General features: G+C 62.4%; 4 pseudogenes; all 4 read left to right on the top strand.

The window, feature by feature from the left end:
* The first annotated feature begins 1,184 nt into the window (after positions 1-1,184).
* LOC142874483 (uncharacterized) lies at positions 1,185-1,303 on the top strand (annotated as a pseudogene).
* A 3,843-nt stretch (positions 1,304-5,146) lies between these two features.
* LOC142874482 (uncharacterized) lies at positions 5,147-5,265 on the top strand (annotated as a pseudogene).
* A 3,854-nt stretch (positions 5,266-9,119) lies between these two features.
* On the top strand, positions 9,120-9,238 carry LOC142874481 (uncharacterized; annotated as a pseudogene).
* Positions 9,239-13,091: 3,853 nt separating this feature from the next.
* Positions 13,092-13,210, top strand: LOC142874514 (uncharacterized; annotated as a pseudogene).
* Positions 13,211-15,741: the final 2,531 nt, after the last annotated feature.

The raw sequence follows: 15,741 nt of genomic DNA, 5'->3' as shown, positions 1-15,741 counted from the left end.
ACATCTGGAGCTGCTTGTGAATTGTGCCGCCACACACACCCGAGTGCAGGTGTCTTCTGCACAGACTGCGGGCCTCGCTCTTCTGAATGCCGCTAGCTCGCCACCCACCCACCCGCGGGTGAACCTGGTCAGGGTACTTTCTCTCAGGGGCAGACTCTCATCCGGGCGGGCTACCGGTGTCTCTGTTTGCTCGTTTCTTTCTTCCACTTCGGGAAAGGCTTCCTTACTGGGTGTGGAAATCTCCTATGCCTTTCCTCGCCTATTCTGTCAGCTTTCAAATTCTCTTTCGGTTGCCACCCTCACAGATGGATTAGGAAACTCTTTGCGGTGCACTCATTAGTGAAATGACCTCAATGACGCTGGAATCCAATATCTAATCGCCGATTTTTAGCGAGTCCACACGCCAGGGTGGTTGGGGTCCAATGCAGCCCCGGCCAGGCCCAGGCCCCTTGGACTGGGCCACAGGAGGACACAGAGGAGGGTCCCGGCCCCCACGGTAGCGGTGCGGGCAGTTCTCCAAGGGCTTGGGTGTTTTCCAGAGGGAGGAGATGGAGGGGACTGATTTCTTCAGCGCCCCACAAACCACGCCACCCCACCCCACCCATGGGACACATCCGGGGGGGGGGGGGAGAGAGAGAGAGAGAGAGAGAGAGAGAGAGAGAGAGAGACGCCCCATACACTGGCTCCCCTCCCCCGTGCGCTGTGCCCCAGCCCTGGCCCGGGGGAATAGGCGGCCGCAGGGCCACAGGGTGGGCGGCGCAGCTGAAAGGGGTTGTGGGGGAGGGCGGCCCCTGGCTGGGGTCAAAGGGCGAGCGCCCCGCCCACCCCGTGCGCAGTCAGCGGCCGCGGCGCGCTGGGGGTGGGGGCGGGGAGGTGAAGGAGGCCAGGCGAGGAGAGGAGGGGGGCTGGAAGGTCTCCACCTTGGTGGGTCCAGCCGTGGAGGCGCATCTTGTGTGAGTGTGAGTGAGTGAGTGAGTGTGAGTGTGTGTGTATAGAGAGACAGCCCCCAACCTCGGCCCGCCGCTCCCTGCCCGCCCCGCCTGTCACCCCCGTCCCTCGGAGCCCGCCGGACCCGGCCGGCGAACTCAACAGGCCCGGCCCGGCGCGGGGCCTGGGGCGGGAGGAGGCGGCGGGGAAGCGCAGAGAGGCTCGGCTTCTTGAGCGGGGCAGGGGCGCCCTCCACCGTCCACGGCCACACCACCCCGAACGCGCCCGATCCCGTCTGGTCTCGGAAGCTAAGCAGGGTCGGGCCTGGTTAGAACTTGGATGGGAGACCGCCCGGGAATACCGGGTGCCGTAGGCTTCTTCTTTTTTTTTTTTTTTTTTTTGCCTCTGGTTCTGTCGCGTTTCTGGGAGCGCGGGGGCGGCCCGGGGTGGGGGTGACCCCCACCCTCAGCGCCCGCCGCGGTGCCTGGCGCCCCAGCCCGCACCGTGGGGCCTCCTCTTGTCCCGAGCCGTGACACCGCCGCCACGCGGCAGCATGCGTGGCTTCTGGACTGTCAGGTCTCAGACCAAAGGTCTGCTCTGTGGGAACGGACACGCCGGAGGAAACCTTGAGAGTCTGAGAGGGGAGGGAGTTCCAGAAGAAGGCCAGGATGTCATTTTGAGGGAGTATGTGACCAGAACTCGTCCCGTTGCTTTTGGGGTTCTATGGGCTACACGTAGGGATCTTTGGTGGTGGCACCTGATGTTGGGGGATCCGGAGTCACACCCAGACCTGCTCCACAGGCCTCCTTTTACTTTTCTCTTCGGATTCATTTTTTTTTTTTTTTTTTGAGACAGAGTCTGGGTTTGTTGCCCAGGCTAGAGTGAGTGCCGTGGCGTCAGCCTAGCTCACAGCAACTTCAAACTCCTGGGCTCGAGTGATCCTTCTGCCTCAGCCTCCCGGGTAGCTGGGACTGCAGGCATGCGCCACCATGCCCCGCTAATTTTTTATATATATATCAGTTGGCCAATTAATTTCTTTCTATTTATAGTAGGGACGGGGTCTCGCTCTTGCTCAGGCTGGTTTTGAACTCCTGACCTTGAGCAATCCGCCCGCCTCGGCCTCCCAAGAGCTAGGATTACAGGCGTGAGCCACAGCGCCCGGCCGGATTCATTATTTTTAAAAAGTGTCTCTTATCTCTATTATTGCATTTTCTTTTCTCTCTCTTTTCAAGCAGATGATGGGAGTCCAAGTATTAAGGTGACATGTGTTGCCCGTGCCCCCCTCCGCCCCGTGTTCTTATTCATTTACCTCTCATGTTGTTCCAGCATATTGTGGGGGCACCAATGTTAAGGTCGGGTGCGGTGCGTTGCCCTCTCCCAGCCTCCCCCCTCGGGTCAGAGCTTCAAGTGCGCCCATCCCCCAGTCGGTGCGCACCCACCCCATTCCTAATGGATGTGTATGCCCATCCCCTCCCCCCACCCGCCCGACACTCACCCGAAGAAGGTGATTCCTCTGTGTCCACTTAGGTGTCCATCGGTTCGTACCCATTTGCTGGTGAGCGCGAGCACGTGGTGCTCGTGTGTCCATTCTTGGGATACTTGGCTTACTGGAACGGGTTCCAGCTCTGGCCAGGAGAACCAGGAGAGGTGCCCTCTCACCGCTGCTCCTCATAGCCGAATAGCACTCCGTGGTGTCCACGCGCCACATTTTATTTACCCACTCGTGGGTCGATGGGCACTCGGGTGGCTTCCAGGTCTTTGCGATTGTGACTTGTGCCCTGACTCTAACCCTAACCCTTACCCAGCCCGTCTCCTCCACGGCCCCTGCCTGACTGACTCCTTCCCGCCCGGCCTGTCACCTGTCACCGTCCTCTGCCCCTGCCTGACACGCTCCTCCCCGCCCGGGCCGTCACCGTCCTCGGCCCCTGCCTGACGGGGCTCCTCTGTCGCCTGGGCCTTCCAAGGGCTTGGTGTGGACGCTGGTTCCAGGACGCCCTCCCAGGAACCCGGTAGCAGGGCGGCCGCAGCGTCTCGCGCAACCCAACCGTCCGCCGGCTGGCCGCCGTCGCTAAGTGGCCTGCGGGGGACGTGCTCCCGCTGTGCCGTGGGGGCCCAGCCTGGTGTCTTCTCTGAGGCCCCGCGGCTGCCGCTCCCCGCAAGGGGATAGCCGCGGAGGTGGGGACCGCCTCCTCATGGGGACGTACACTCAGCTCTCCACGTCGGATTCCGGGGCTCTCTGTCCTGCCAGAAGGCCCAGCTGGCCTGCGGGTCCTTAGAGTGGCAAAAACATCCGAAAACTGAGATTGAGGGTCCGGTGGGTGTCTGCACTTTTGTGCTGGGCACCCCAGGGAGGCCCGGGGGCTGGCTGGACAACGCGGTCTGCTGGGCGGGGGCTTTGGAGGAGCAACTGATGCCCTTTGCACTTTGGGTAGCAAGTGTCTGAGGTGTCTCTGGGCCCTGTGCCATGTGGGGGCGGGGGCGGGGGCGGGGTGGGAGGAGGAGGAGGAGGAGGAGGAGGAGGAGGAGGAGGTGGGAAGGGCCGTGGCCTGCAGTCGTGTTCCCCGGGGTGGCACAGCATGTGGCTTCTTCCACAGGCTGCTTGGCCTGGGCTCCCTGCACCTGGGCCTTTGGAGGACTGGCCCTGTGCTTGCCAACACTTCCTGCAGGGACCCAGAGCTGGGAGGTTGCATCTCTCAGCCCTGGGTCGGGCAGAGCCCCAGCGGGCCATGCCCACAACCTCTCTCAGCACGGGTCCCCCAGAAGGCTCCTTTGGGACCAGGATTCTCTTGCGGGTGACTCTTTAAGGTCTGGCCCCTGGATGGAGGGGCACCAGGAGTAGAGGAGCAGGAAGGGGAAGGGGGTGGCCATGCGAGGGGACACTTTCAGGCCAAGTCCCAGCTTCAGCCTGATCCTCCTGGGAACCCCTGGGTGGACATCACACCTCCTGGTTGCCCCGCTCTGAGACAAGGAGCCGGGCTTCGCATTCCCACAGCAGCCAGTCGTGGGCTGAGGACACCTGGGGCGTTGGGAACTCCCTGGCTTCTCCTTGGATTAACATCTGGAGCTGCTTGTGAATTGTGCCGCCACACACACCCGAGTGCAGGTGTCTTCTGCACAGACTGCGGGCCTCGCTCTTCTGAATGCCGCTAGCTCGCCACCCACCCACCCGCGGGTGAACCTGGTCAGGGTACTTTCTCTCAGGGGCAGACTCTCATCCGGGCGGGCTACCGGTGTCTCTGTTTGCTCGTTTCTTTCTTCCACTTCGGGAAAGGCTTCCTTACTGGGTGTGGAAATCTCCTATGCCTTTCCTCGCCTATTCTGTCAGCTTTCAAATTCTCTTTCGGTTGCCACCCTCACAGATGGATTAGGAAACTCTTTGCGGTGCACTCATTAGTGAAATGACCTCAATGACGCTGGAATCCAATATCTAATCGCCGATTTTTAGCGAGTCCACACGCCAGGGTGGTTGGGGTCCAATGCAGCCCCGGCCAGGCCCAGGCCCCTTGGACTGGGCCACAGGAGGACACAGAGGAGGGTCCCGGCCCCCACGGTAGCGGTGCGGGCAGTTCTCCAAGGGCTTGGGTGTTTTCCAGAGGGAGGAGATGGAGGGGACTGATTTCTTCAGCGCCCCACAAACCACGCCACCCCACCCCACCCATGGGACACATCCCGAGAAAGAGAGAGAGAGAGAGAGAGAGAGAGACGCCCCATACACTGGCTCCCCTCCCCCGTGCGCTGTGCCCCAGCCCTGGCCCGGGGGAATAGGCGGCCGCAGGGCCACAGGGTGGGCGGCGCAGCTGAAAGGGGTTGTGGGGGAGGGCGGCCCCTGGCTGGGGTCAAAGGGCGAGCGCCCCGCCCACCCCGTGCGCAGTCAGCGGCCGCGGCGCGCTGGGGGTGGGGGCGGGGAGGTGAAGGAGGCCAGGCGAGGAGAGGAGGGGGGCTGCAAGGTCTCCACCTTGGTGGGTCCAGCCGTGGAGGCGCATCTTGTGTGAGTGTGAGTGAGTGAGTGAGTGTGAGTGTGTGTGTATAGAGAGACAGCCCCCAACCTCGGCCCGCCGCTCCCTGCCCGCCCCGCCTGTCACCCCCGTCCCTCGGAGCCCGCCGGACCCGGCCGGCGAACTCAACAGGCCCGGCCCGGCGCGGGGCCTGGGGCGGGAGGAGGCGGCGGGGAAGCGCAGAGAGGCTCGGCTTCTTGAGCGGGGCAGGGGCGCCCTCCGCCGTCCACGGCCACACCACCCCGAACGCGCCCGATCCCGTCTGGTCTCGGAAGCTAAGCAGGGTCGGGCCTGGTTAGAACTTGGATGGGAGACCGCCCGGGAATACCGGGTGCCGTAGGCTTCTTCTTTTTTTTTTTTTTTTTTTTTTGCCTCTGGTTCTGTCGCGTTTCTGGGAGCGCGGGGGCGGCCCGGGGTGGGGGTGACCCCCACCCTCAGCGCCCGCCGCGGTGCCTGGCGCCCCAGCCCGCACCGTGGGGCCTCCTCTTGTCCCGAGCCGTGACACCGCCGCCACGCGGCAGCATGCGTGGCTTCTGGACTGTCAGGTCTCAGACCAAAGGTCTGCTCTGTGGGAACGGACACGCCGGAGGAAACCTTGAGAGTCTGAGAGGGGAGGGAGTTCCAGAAGAAGGCCAGGATGTCATTTTGAGGGAGTATGTGACCAGAACTCGTCCCGTTGCTTTTGGGGTTCTATGGGCTACACGTAGGGATCTTTGGTGGTGGCACCTGATGTTGGGGGATCCGGAGTCACACCCAGACCTGCTCCACAGGCCTCCTTTTACTTTTCTCTTCGGATTCATTTTTTTTTTTTTTTTTTTGAGACAGAGTCTGGGTTTGTTGCCCAGGCTAGAGTGAGTGCCGTGGCGTCAGCCTAGCTCACAGCAACTTCAAACTCCTGGGCTCGAGTGATCCTTCTGCCTCAGCCTCCCGGGTAGCTGGGACTGCAGGCATGCGCCACCATGCCCCGCTAATTTTTTATATATATATCAGTTGGCCAATTAATTTCTTTCTATTTATAGTAGAGACGGGGTCTCGCTCTTGCTCAGGCTGGTTTTGAACTCCTGACCTTGAGCAATCCGCCCGCCTCGGCCTCCCAAGAGCTAGGATTACAGGCGTGAGCCACAGCGCCCGGCCGGATTCATTATTTTTAAAAAGTGTCTCTTATCTCTATTATTGCATTTTCTTTTCTCTCTCTTTTCAAGCAGATGATGGGAGTCCAAGTATTAAGGTGACATGTGTTGCCCGTGCCCCCCTCCCCCCCGTGTTCTTATTCATTTACCTCTCATGTTGTTCCAGCATATTGTGGGGGCACCAATGTTAAGGTCGGGTGCGGTGCGTTGCCCTCTCCCAGCCTCCCCCCTCGGGTCAGAGCTTCAAGTGCGCCCATCCCCCAGTCGGTGCGCACCCACCCCATTCCTAATGGATGTGTATGCCCATCCCCTCCCCCCACCCGCCCGACACTCACCCGAAGAAGGTGATTCCTCTGTGTCCACTTAGGTGTCCATCGGTTCGTACCCATTTGCTGGTGAGCGCGAGCACGTGGTGCTCGTGTGTCCATTCTTGGGATACTTGGCTTACTGGAACGGGTTCCAGCTCTGGCCAGGAGAACCAGGAGAGGTGCCCTCTCACCGCTGCTCCTCATAGCCGAATAGCACTCCGTGGTGTCCACGCGCCACATTTTATTTACCCACTCGTGGGTCGATGGGCACTCGGGTGGCTTCCAGGTCTTTGCGATTGTGACTTGTGCCCTGACTCTAACCCTAACCCTTACCCAGCCCGTCTCCTCCACGGCCCCTGCCTGACTGACTCCTTCCCGCCCGGCCTGTCACCTGTCACCGTCCTCTGCCCCTGCCTGACACGCTCCTCCCCGCCCGGGCCGTCACCGTCCTCGGCCCCTGCCTGACGGGGCTCCTCTGTCGCCTGGGCCTTCCAAGGGCTTGGTGTGGACGCTGGTTCCAGGACGCCCTCCCAGGAACCCGGTAGCAGGGCGGCCGCAGCGTCTCGCGCAACCCAACCGTCCGCCGGCTGGCCGCCGTCGCTAAGTGGCCTGCGGGGGACGTGCTCCCGCTGTGCCGTGGGGGCCCAGCCTGGTGTCTTCTCTGAGGCCCCGCGGCTGCCGCTCCCCGCAAGGGGATAGCCGCGGAGGTGGGGACCGCCTCCTCATGGGGACGTACACTCAGCTCTCCACGTCGGATTCCGGGGCTCTCTGTCCTGCCAGAAGGCCCAGCTGGCCTGCGGGTCCTTAGAGTGGCAAAAACATCCGAAAACTGAGATTGAGGGTCCGGTGGGTGTCTGCACTTTTGTGCTGGGCACCCCAGGGAGGCCCGGGGGCTGGCTGGACAACGCGGTCTGCTGGGCGGGGGCTTTGGAGGAGCAACTGATGCCCTTTGCACTTTGGGTAGCAAGTGTCTGAGGTGTCTCTGGGCCCTGTGCCATGTGGGGGCGGGGGCGGGGGCGGGGTGGGAGGAGGAGGAGGAGGAGGAGGAGGAGGAGGAGGAGGTGGGAAGGGCCGTGGCCTGCAGTCGTGTTCCCCGGGGTGGCACAGCATGTGGCTTCTTCCACAGGCTGCTTGGCCTGGGCTCCCTGCACCTGGGCCTTTGGAGGACTGGCCCTGTGCTTGCCAACACTTCCTGCAGGGACCCAGAGCTGGGAGGTTGCATCTCTCAGCCCTGGGTCGGGCAGAGCCCCAGCGGGCCATGCCCACAACCTCTCTCAGCACGGGTCCCCCAGAAGGCTCCTTTGGGACCAGGATTCTCTTGCGGGTGACTCTTTAAGGTCTGGCCCCTGGATGGAGGGGCACCAGGAGTAGAGGAGCAGGAAGGGGAAGGGGGTGGCCATGCGAGGGGACACTTTCAGGCCAAGTCCCAGCTTCAGCCTGATCCTCCTGGGAACCCCTGGGTGGACATCACACCTCCTGGTTGCCCCGCTCTGAGACAAGGAGCCGGGCTTCGCATTCCCACAGCAGCCAGTCGTGGGCTGAGGACACCTGGGGCGTTGGGAACTCCCTGGCTTCTCCTTGGATTAACATCTGGAGCTGCTTGTGAATTGTGCCGCCACACACACCCGAGTGCAGGTGTCTTCTGCACAGACTGCGGGCCTCGCTCTTCTGAATGCCGCTAGCTCGCCACCCACCCACCCGCGGGTGAACCTGGTCAGGGTACTTTCTCTCAGGGGCAGACTCTCATCCGGGCGGGCTACCGGTGTCTCTGTTTGCTCGTTTCTTTCTTCCACTTCGGGAAAGGCTTCCTTACTGGGTGTGGAAATCTCCTATGCCTTTCCTCGCCTATTCTGTCAGCTTTCAAATTCTCTTTCGGTTGCCACCCTCACAGATGGATTAGGAAACTCTTTGCGGTGCACTCCTTAGTGAAATGACCTCAATGACGCTGGAATCCAATATCTAATCGCCGATTTTTAGCGAGTCCACACGCCAGGGTGGTTGGGGTCCAATGCAGCCCCGGCCAGGCCCAGGCCCCTTGGACTGGGCCACAGGAGGACACAGAGGAGGGTCCCGGCCCCCACGGTAGCGGTGCGGGCAGTTCTCCAAGGGCTTGGGTGTTTTCCAGAGGGAGGAGATGGAGGGGACTGATTTCTTCAGCGCCCCACAAACCACGCCACCCCACCCCACCCATGGGACACATCCCGAGAAAGAGAGAGAGAGAGAGAGAGAGAGAGAGAGAGAGACGCCCCATACACTGGCTCCCCTCCCCCGTGCGCTGTGCCCCAGCCCTGGCCCGGGGGAATAGGCGGCCGCAGGGCCACAGGGTGGGCGGCGCAGCTGAAAGGGGTTGTGGGGGAGGGCGGCCCCTGGCTGGGGTCAAAGGGCGAGCGCCCCGCCCACCCCGTGCGCAGTCAGCGGCCGCGGCGCGCTGGGGGTGGGGGCGGGGAGGTGAAGGAGGCCAGGCGAGGAGAGGAGGGGGGCTGCAAGGTCTCCACCTTGGTGGGTCCAGCCGTGGAGGCGCATCTTGTGTGAGTGTGAGTGAGTGAGTGAGTGTGAGTGTGTGTGTATAGAGAGACAGCCCCCAACCTCGGCCCGCCGCTCCCTGCCCGCCCCGCCTGTCACCCCCGTCCCTCGGAGCCCGCCGGACCCGGCCGGCGAACTCAACAGGCCCGGCCCGGCGCGGGGCCTGGGGCGGGAGGAGGCGGCGGGGAAGCGCAGAGAGGCTCGGCTTCTTGAGCGGGGCAGGGGCGCCCTCCGCCGTCCACGGCCACACCACCCCGAACGCGCCCGATCCCGTCTGGTCTCGGAAGCTAAGCAGGGTCGGGCCTGGTTAGAACTTGGATGGGAGACCGCCCGGGAATACCGGGTGCCGTAGGCTTCTTCTTTTTTTTTTTTTTTTTTTTTGCCTCTGGTTCTGTCGCGTTTCTGGGAGCGCGGGGGCGGCCCGGGGTGGGGGTGACCCCCACCCTCAGCGCCCGCCGCGGTGCCTGGCGCCCCAGCCCGCACCGTGGGGCCTCCTCTTGTCCCGAGCCGTGACACCGCCGCCACGCGGCAGCATGCGTGGCTTCTGGACTGTCAGGTCTCAGACCAAAGGTCTGCTCTGTGGGAACGGACACGCCGGAGGAAACCTTGAGAGTCTGAGAGGGGAGGGAGTTCCAGAAGAAGGCCAGGATGTCATTTTGAGGGAGTATGTGACCAGAACTCGTCCCGTTGCTTTTGGGGTTCTATGGGCTACACGTAGGGATCTTTGGTGGTGGCAACTGATGTTGGGGGATCCGGAGTCACACCCAGACCTGCTCCACAGGCCTCCTTTTACTTTTCTCTTCGGATTCATTTTTTTTTTTTTTTTTTTGAGACAGAGTCTGGGTTTGTTGCCCAGGCTAGAGTGAGTGCCGTGGCGTCAGCCTAGCTCACAGCAACTTCAAACTCCTGGGCTCGAGTGATCCTTCTGCCTCAGCCTCCCGGGTAGCTGGGACTGCAGGCATGCGCCACCATGCCCCGCTAATTTTTTATATATATATCAGTTGGCCAATTAATTTCTTTCTATTTATAGTAGAGACGGGGTCTCGCTCTTGCTCAGGCTGGTTTTGAACTCCTGACCTTGAGCAATCCGCCCGCCTCGGCCTCCCAAGAGCTAGGATTACAGGCGTGAGCCACAGCGCCCGGCCGGATTCATTATTTTTAAAAAGTGTCTCTTATCTCTATTATTGCATTTTCTTTTCTCTCTCTTTTCAAGCAGATGATGGGAGTCCAAGTATTAAGGTGACATGTGTTGCCCGTGCCCCCCTCCCCCCCGTGTTCTTATTCATTTACCTCTCATGTTGTTCCAGCATATTGTGGGGGCACCAATGTTAAGGTCGGGTGCGGTGCGTTGCCCTCTCCCAGCCTCCCCCCTCGGGTCAGAGCTTCAAGTGCGCCCATCCCCCAGTCGGTGCGCACCCACCCCATTCCTAATGGATGTGTATGCCCATCCCCTCCCCCCACCCGCCCGACACTCACCCGAAGAAGGTGATTCCTCTGTGTCCACTTAGGTGTCCATCGGTTCGTACCCATTTGCTGGTGAGCGCGAGCACGTGGTGCTCGTGTGTCCATTCTTGGGATACTTGGCTTACTGGAACGGGTTCCAGCTCTGGCCAGGAGAACCAGGAGAGGTGCCCTCTCACCGCTGCTCCTCATAGCCGAATAGCACTCCGTGGTGTCCACGCGCCACATTTTATTTACCCACTCGTGGGTCGATGGGCACTCGGGTGGCTTCCAGGTCTTTGCGATTGTGACTTGTGCCCTGACTCTAACCCTAACCCTTACCCAGCCCGTCTCCTCCACGGCCCCTGCCTGACTGACTCCTTCCCGCCCGGCCTGTCACCTGTCACCGTCCTCTGCCCCTGCCTGACACGCTCCTCCCCGCCCGGGCCGTCACCGTCCTCGGCCCCTGCCTGACGGGGCTCCTCTGTCGCCTGGGCCTTCCAAGGGCTTGGTGTGGACGCTGGTTCCAGGACGCCCTCCCAGGAACCCGGTAGCAGGGCGGCCGCAGCGTCTCGCGCAACCCAACCGTCCGCCGGCTGGCCGCCGTCGCTAAGTGGCCTGCGGGGGACGTGCTCCCGCTGTGCCGTGGGGGCCCAGCCTGGTGTCTTCTCTGAGGCCCCGCGGCTGCCGCTCCCCGCAAGGGGATAGCCGCGGAGGTGGGGACCGCCTCCTCATGGGGACGTACACTCAGCTCTCCACGTCGGATTCCGGGGCTCTCTGTCCTGCCAGAAGGCCCAGCTGGCCTGCGGGTCCTTAGAGTGGCAAAAACATCCGAAAACTGAGATTGAGGGTCCGGTGGGTGTCTGCACTTTTGTGCTGGGCACCCCAGGGAGGCCCGGGGGCTGGCTGGACAACGCGGTCTGCTGGGCGGGGGCTTTGGAGGAGCAACTGATGCCCTTTGCACTTTGGGTAGCAAGTGTCTGAGGTGTCTCTGGGCCCTGTGCCATGTGGGGGCGGGGGCGGGGGCGGGGTGGGAGGAGGAGGAGGAGGAGGAGGAGGAGGAGGAGGAGGTGGGAAGGGCCGTGGCCTGCAGTCGTGTTCCCCGGGGTGGCACAGCATGTGGCTTCTTCCACAGGCTGCTTGGCCTGGGCTCCCTGCACCTGGGCCTTTGGAGGACTGGCCCTGTGCTTGCCAACACTTCCTGCAGGGACCCAGAGCTGGGAGGTTGCATCTCTCAGCCCTGGGTCGGGCAGAGCCCCAGCGGGCCATGCCCACAACCTCTCTCAGCACGGGTCCCCCAGAAGGCTCCTTTGGGACCAGGATTCTCTTGCGGGTGACTCTTTAAGGTCTGGCCCCTGGATGGAGGGGCACCAGGAGTAGAGGAGCAGGAAGGGGAAGGGGGTGGCCATGCGAGGGGACACTTTCAGGCCAAGTCCCAGCTTCAGCCTGATCCTCCTGGGAACCCCTGGGTGGACATCACACCTCCTGGTTGCCCCGCTCTGAGACAAGGAGCTGGGCTTCGCATTCCCACAGCAGCCAGTCGTGGGCTGAGGACACCTGGGGCGTTGGGAACTCCCTGGCTTCTCCTTGGATTAACATCTGGAGCTGCTTGTGAATTGTGCCGCCACACACACCCGAGTGCAGGTGTCTTCTGCACAGACTGCGGGCCTCGCTCTTCTGAATGCCGCTAGCTCGCCACCCACCCACCCGCGGGTGAACCTGGTCAGGGTACTTTCTCTCAGGGGCAGACTCTCATCCGGGCGGGCTACCGGTGTCTCTGTTTGCTCGTTTCTTTCTTCCACTTCGGGAAAGGCTTCCTTACTGGGTGTGGAAATCTCCTATGCCTTTCCTCGCCTATTCTGTCAGCTTTCAAATTCTCTTTCGGTTGCCACCCTCACAGATGGATTAGGAAACTCTTTGCGGTGCACTCCTTAGTGAAATGACCTCAATGACGCTGGAATCCAATATCTAATCGCCGATTTTTAGCGAGTCCACACGCCAGGGTGGTTGGGGTCCAATGCAGCCCCGGCCAGGCCCAGGCCCCTTGGACTGGGCCACAGGAGGACACAGAGGAGGGTCCCGGCCCCCACGGTAGCGGTGCGGGCAGTTCTCCAAGGGCTTGGGTGTTTTCCAGAGGGAGGAGATGGAGGGGACTGATTTCTTCAGCGCCCCACAAACCACGCCACCCCACCCCACCCATGGGACACATCCCGAGAAAGAGAGAGAGAGAGAGAGAGAGAGAGAGAGAGAGACGCCCCATACACTGGCTCCCCTCCCCCGTGCGCTGTGCCCCAGCCCTGGCCCGGGGGAATAGGCGGCCGCAGGGCCACAGGGTGGGCGGCGCAGCTGAAAGGGGTTGTGGGGGAGGGCGGCCCCTGGCTGGGGTCAAAGGGCGAGCGCCCCGCCCACCCCGTGCGCAGTCAGCGGCCGCGGCGCGCTGGGGGTGGGGGCGGGGAGGTGAAGGAGGCCAGGCGAGGAGAGGAGGGGGGCTGCAAGGTCTCCACCTTGGTGGGTCCAGCCGTGGAGGCGCATCTTGTGTGAGTGTGAGTGAGTGAGTGAGTGTGAGTGTGTGTGTATAGAGAGACAGCCCCCAACCTCGGCCCGCCGCTCCCTGCCCGCCCCGCCTGTCACCCCCGTCCCTCGGAGCCCGCCGGACCCGGCCGGCGAACTCAACAGGCCCGGCCCGGCGCGGGGCCTGGGGCGGGAGGAGGCGGCGGGGAAGCGCAGAGAGGCTCGGCTTCTTGAGCGGGGCAGGGGCGCCCTCCGCCGTCCACGGCAACACCACCCCGAACGCGCCCGATCCCGTCTGGTCTCGGAAGCTAAGCAGGGTCGGGCCTGGTTAGAACTTGGATGGGAGACCGCCCGGGAATACCGGGTGCCGTAGGCTTCTTCTTTTTTTTTTTTTTTTTTTTTGCCTCTGGTTCTGTCGCGTTTCTGGGAGCGCGGGGGCGGCCCGGGGTGGGGGTGACCCCCACCCTCAGCGCCCGCCGCGGTGCCTGGCGCCCCAGCCCGCACCGTGGGGCCTCCTCTTGTCCCGAGCCGTGACACCGCCGCCACGCGGCAGCATGCGTGGCTTCTGGACTGTCAGGTCTCAGACCAAAGGTCTGCTCTGTGGGAACGGACACGCCGGAGGAAACCTTGAGAGTCTGAGAGGGGAGGGAGTTCCAGAAGAAGGCCAGGATGTCATTTTGAGGGAGTATGTGACCAGAACTCGTCCCGTTGCTTTTGGGGTTCTATGGGCTACACGTAGGGATCTTTGGTGGTGGCAACTGATGTTGGGGGATCCGGAGTCACACCCAGACCTGCTCCACAGGCCTCCTTTTACTTTTCTCTTCGGATTCATTTTTTTTTTTTTTTTTTTGAGACAGAGTCTGGGTTTGTTGCCCAGGCTAGAGTGAGTGCCGTGGCGTCAGCCTAGCTCACAGCAACTTCAAACTCCTGGGCTCGAGTGATCCTTCTGCCTCAGCCTCCCGGGTAGCTGGGACTGCAGGCATGCGCCACCATGCCCCGCTAATTTTTTATATATATATCAGTTGGCCAATTAATTTCTTTCTATTTATAGTAGAGACGGGGTCTCGCTCTTGCTCAGGCTGGTTTTGAACTCCTGACCTTGAGCAATCCGCCCGCCTCGGCCTCCCAAGAGCTAGGATTACAGGCGTGAGCCACAGCGCCCGGCCGGATTCATTATTTTTAAAAAGTGTCTCTTATCTCTATTATTGCATTTTCTTTTCTCTCTCTTTTCAAGCAGATGATGGGAGTCCAAGTATTAAGGTGACATGTGTTGCCCGTGCCCCCCTCCCCCCCGTGTTCTTATTCATTTACCTCTCATGTTGTTCCAGCATATTGTGGGGGCACCAATGTTAAGGTCGGGTGCGGTGCGTTGCCCTCTCCCAGCCTCCCCCCTCGGGTCAGAGCTTCAAGTGCGCCCATCCCCCAGTCGGTGCGCACCCACCCCATTCCTAATGGATGTGTATGCCCATCCCCTCCCCCCACCCGCCCGACACCCACCCGAAGAAGGTGATTCCTCTGTGTCCACTTAGGTGTCCATCGGTTCGTACCCATTTGCTGGTGAGCGCGAGCACGTGGTGCTCGTGTGTCCATTCTTGGGATACTTGGCTTACTGGAACGGGTTCCAGCTCTGGCCAGGAGAACCAGGAGAGGTGCCCTCTCACCGCTGCTCCTCATAGCCGAATAGCACTCCGTGGTGTCCACGCGCCACATTTTATTTACCCACTCGTGGGTCGATGGGCACTCGGGTGGCTTCCAGGTCTTTGCGATTGTGACTTGTGCCCTGACTCTAACCCTAACCCTTACCCAGCCCGTCTCCTCCACGGCCCCTGCCTGACTGACTCCTTCCCGCCCGGCCTGTCACCTGTCACCGTCCTCTGCCCCTGCCTGACACGCTCCTCCCCGCCCGGGCCGTCACCGTCCTCGGCCCCTGCCTGACGGGGCTCCTCTGTCGCCTGGGCCTTCCAAGGGCTTGGTGTGGACGCTGGTTCCAGGACGCCCTCCCAGGAACCCGGTAGCAGGGCGGCCGCAGCGTCTCGCGCAACCCAACCGTCCGCCGGCTGGCCGCCGTCGCTAAGTGGCCTGCGGGGGACGTGCTCCCGCTGTGCCGTGGGGGCCCAGCCTGGTGTCTTCTCTGAGGCCCCGCGGCTGCCGCTCCCCGCAAGGGGATAGCCGCGGAGGTGGGGACCGCCTCCTCATGGGGACGTACACTCAGCTCTCCACGTCGGATTCCGGGGCTCTCTGTCCTGCCAGAAGGCCCAGCTGGCCTGCGGGTCCTTAGAGTGGCAAAAACATCCGAAAACTGAGATTGAGGGTCCGGTGGGTGTCTGCACTTTTGTGCTGGGCACCCCAGGGAGGCCCGGGGGCTGGCTGGACAACGCGGTCTGCTGGGCGGGGGCTTTGGAGGAGCAACTGATGCCCTTTGCACTTTGGGTAGCAAGTGTCTGAGGTGTCTCTGGGCCCTGTGCCATGTGGGGGCGGGGGCGGGGGCGGGGTGGGAGGAGGAGGAGGAGGAGGAGGAGGAGGTGGGAAGGGCCGTGGCCTGCAGTCGTGTTCCCCGGGGTGGCACAGCATGTGGCTTCTTCCACAGGCTGCTTGGCCTGGGCTCCCTGCACCTGGGCCTTTGGAGGACTGGCCCTGTGCTTGCCAACACTTCCTGCAGGGACCCAGAGCTGGGAGGTTGCATCTCTCAGCCCTGGGTCGGGCAGAGCCCCAGCGGGCCATGCCCACAACCTCTCTCAGCACGGGTCCCCCAGAAGGCTCCTTTGGGACCAGGATTCTCTTGCGGGTGACTCTTTAAGGTCTGGCCCCTGGATGGAGGGGCACCAGGAGTAGAGGAGCAGGAAGGGGAAGGGGGTGGCCATGCGAGGGGACACTTTCAGGCCAAGTCCCAGCTTCAGCCTGATCCTC

This window comes from Microcebus murinus, chromosome 12, assembly GCF_040939455.1.
Source record: "Microcebus murinus isolate Inina chromosome 12, M.murinus_Inina_mat1.0, whole genome shotgun sequence".
NCBI classification, from domain to species: Eukaryota; Metazoa; Chordata; class Mammalia; order Primates; family Cheirogaleidae; genus Microcebus; species Microcebus murinus.
This window is presented reverse-complemented; position numbering and strand designations above follow the sequence as displayed.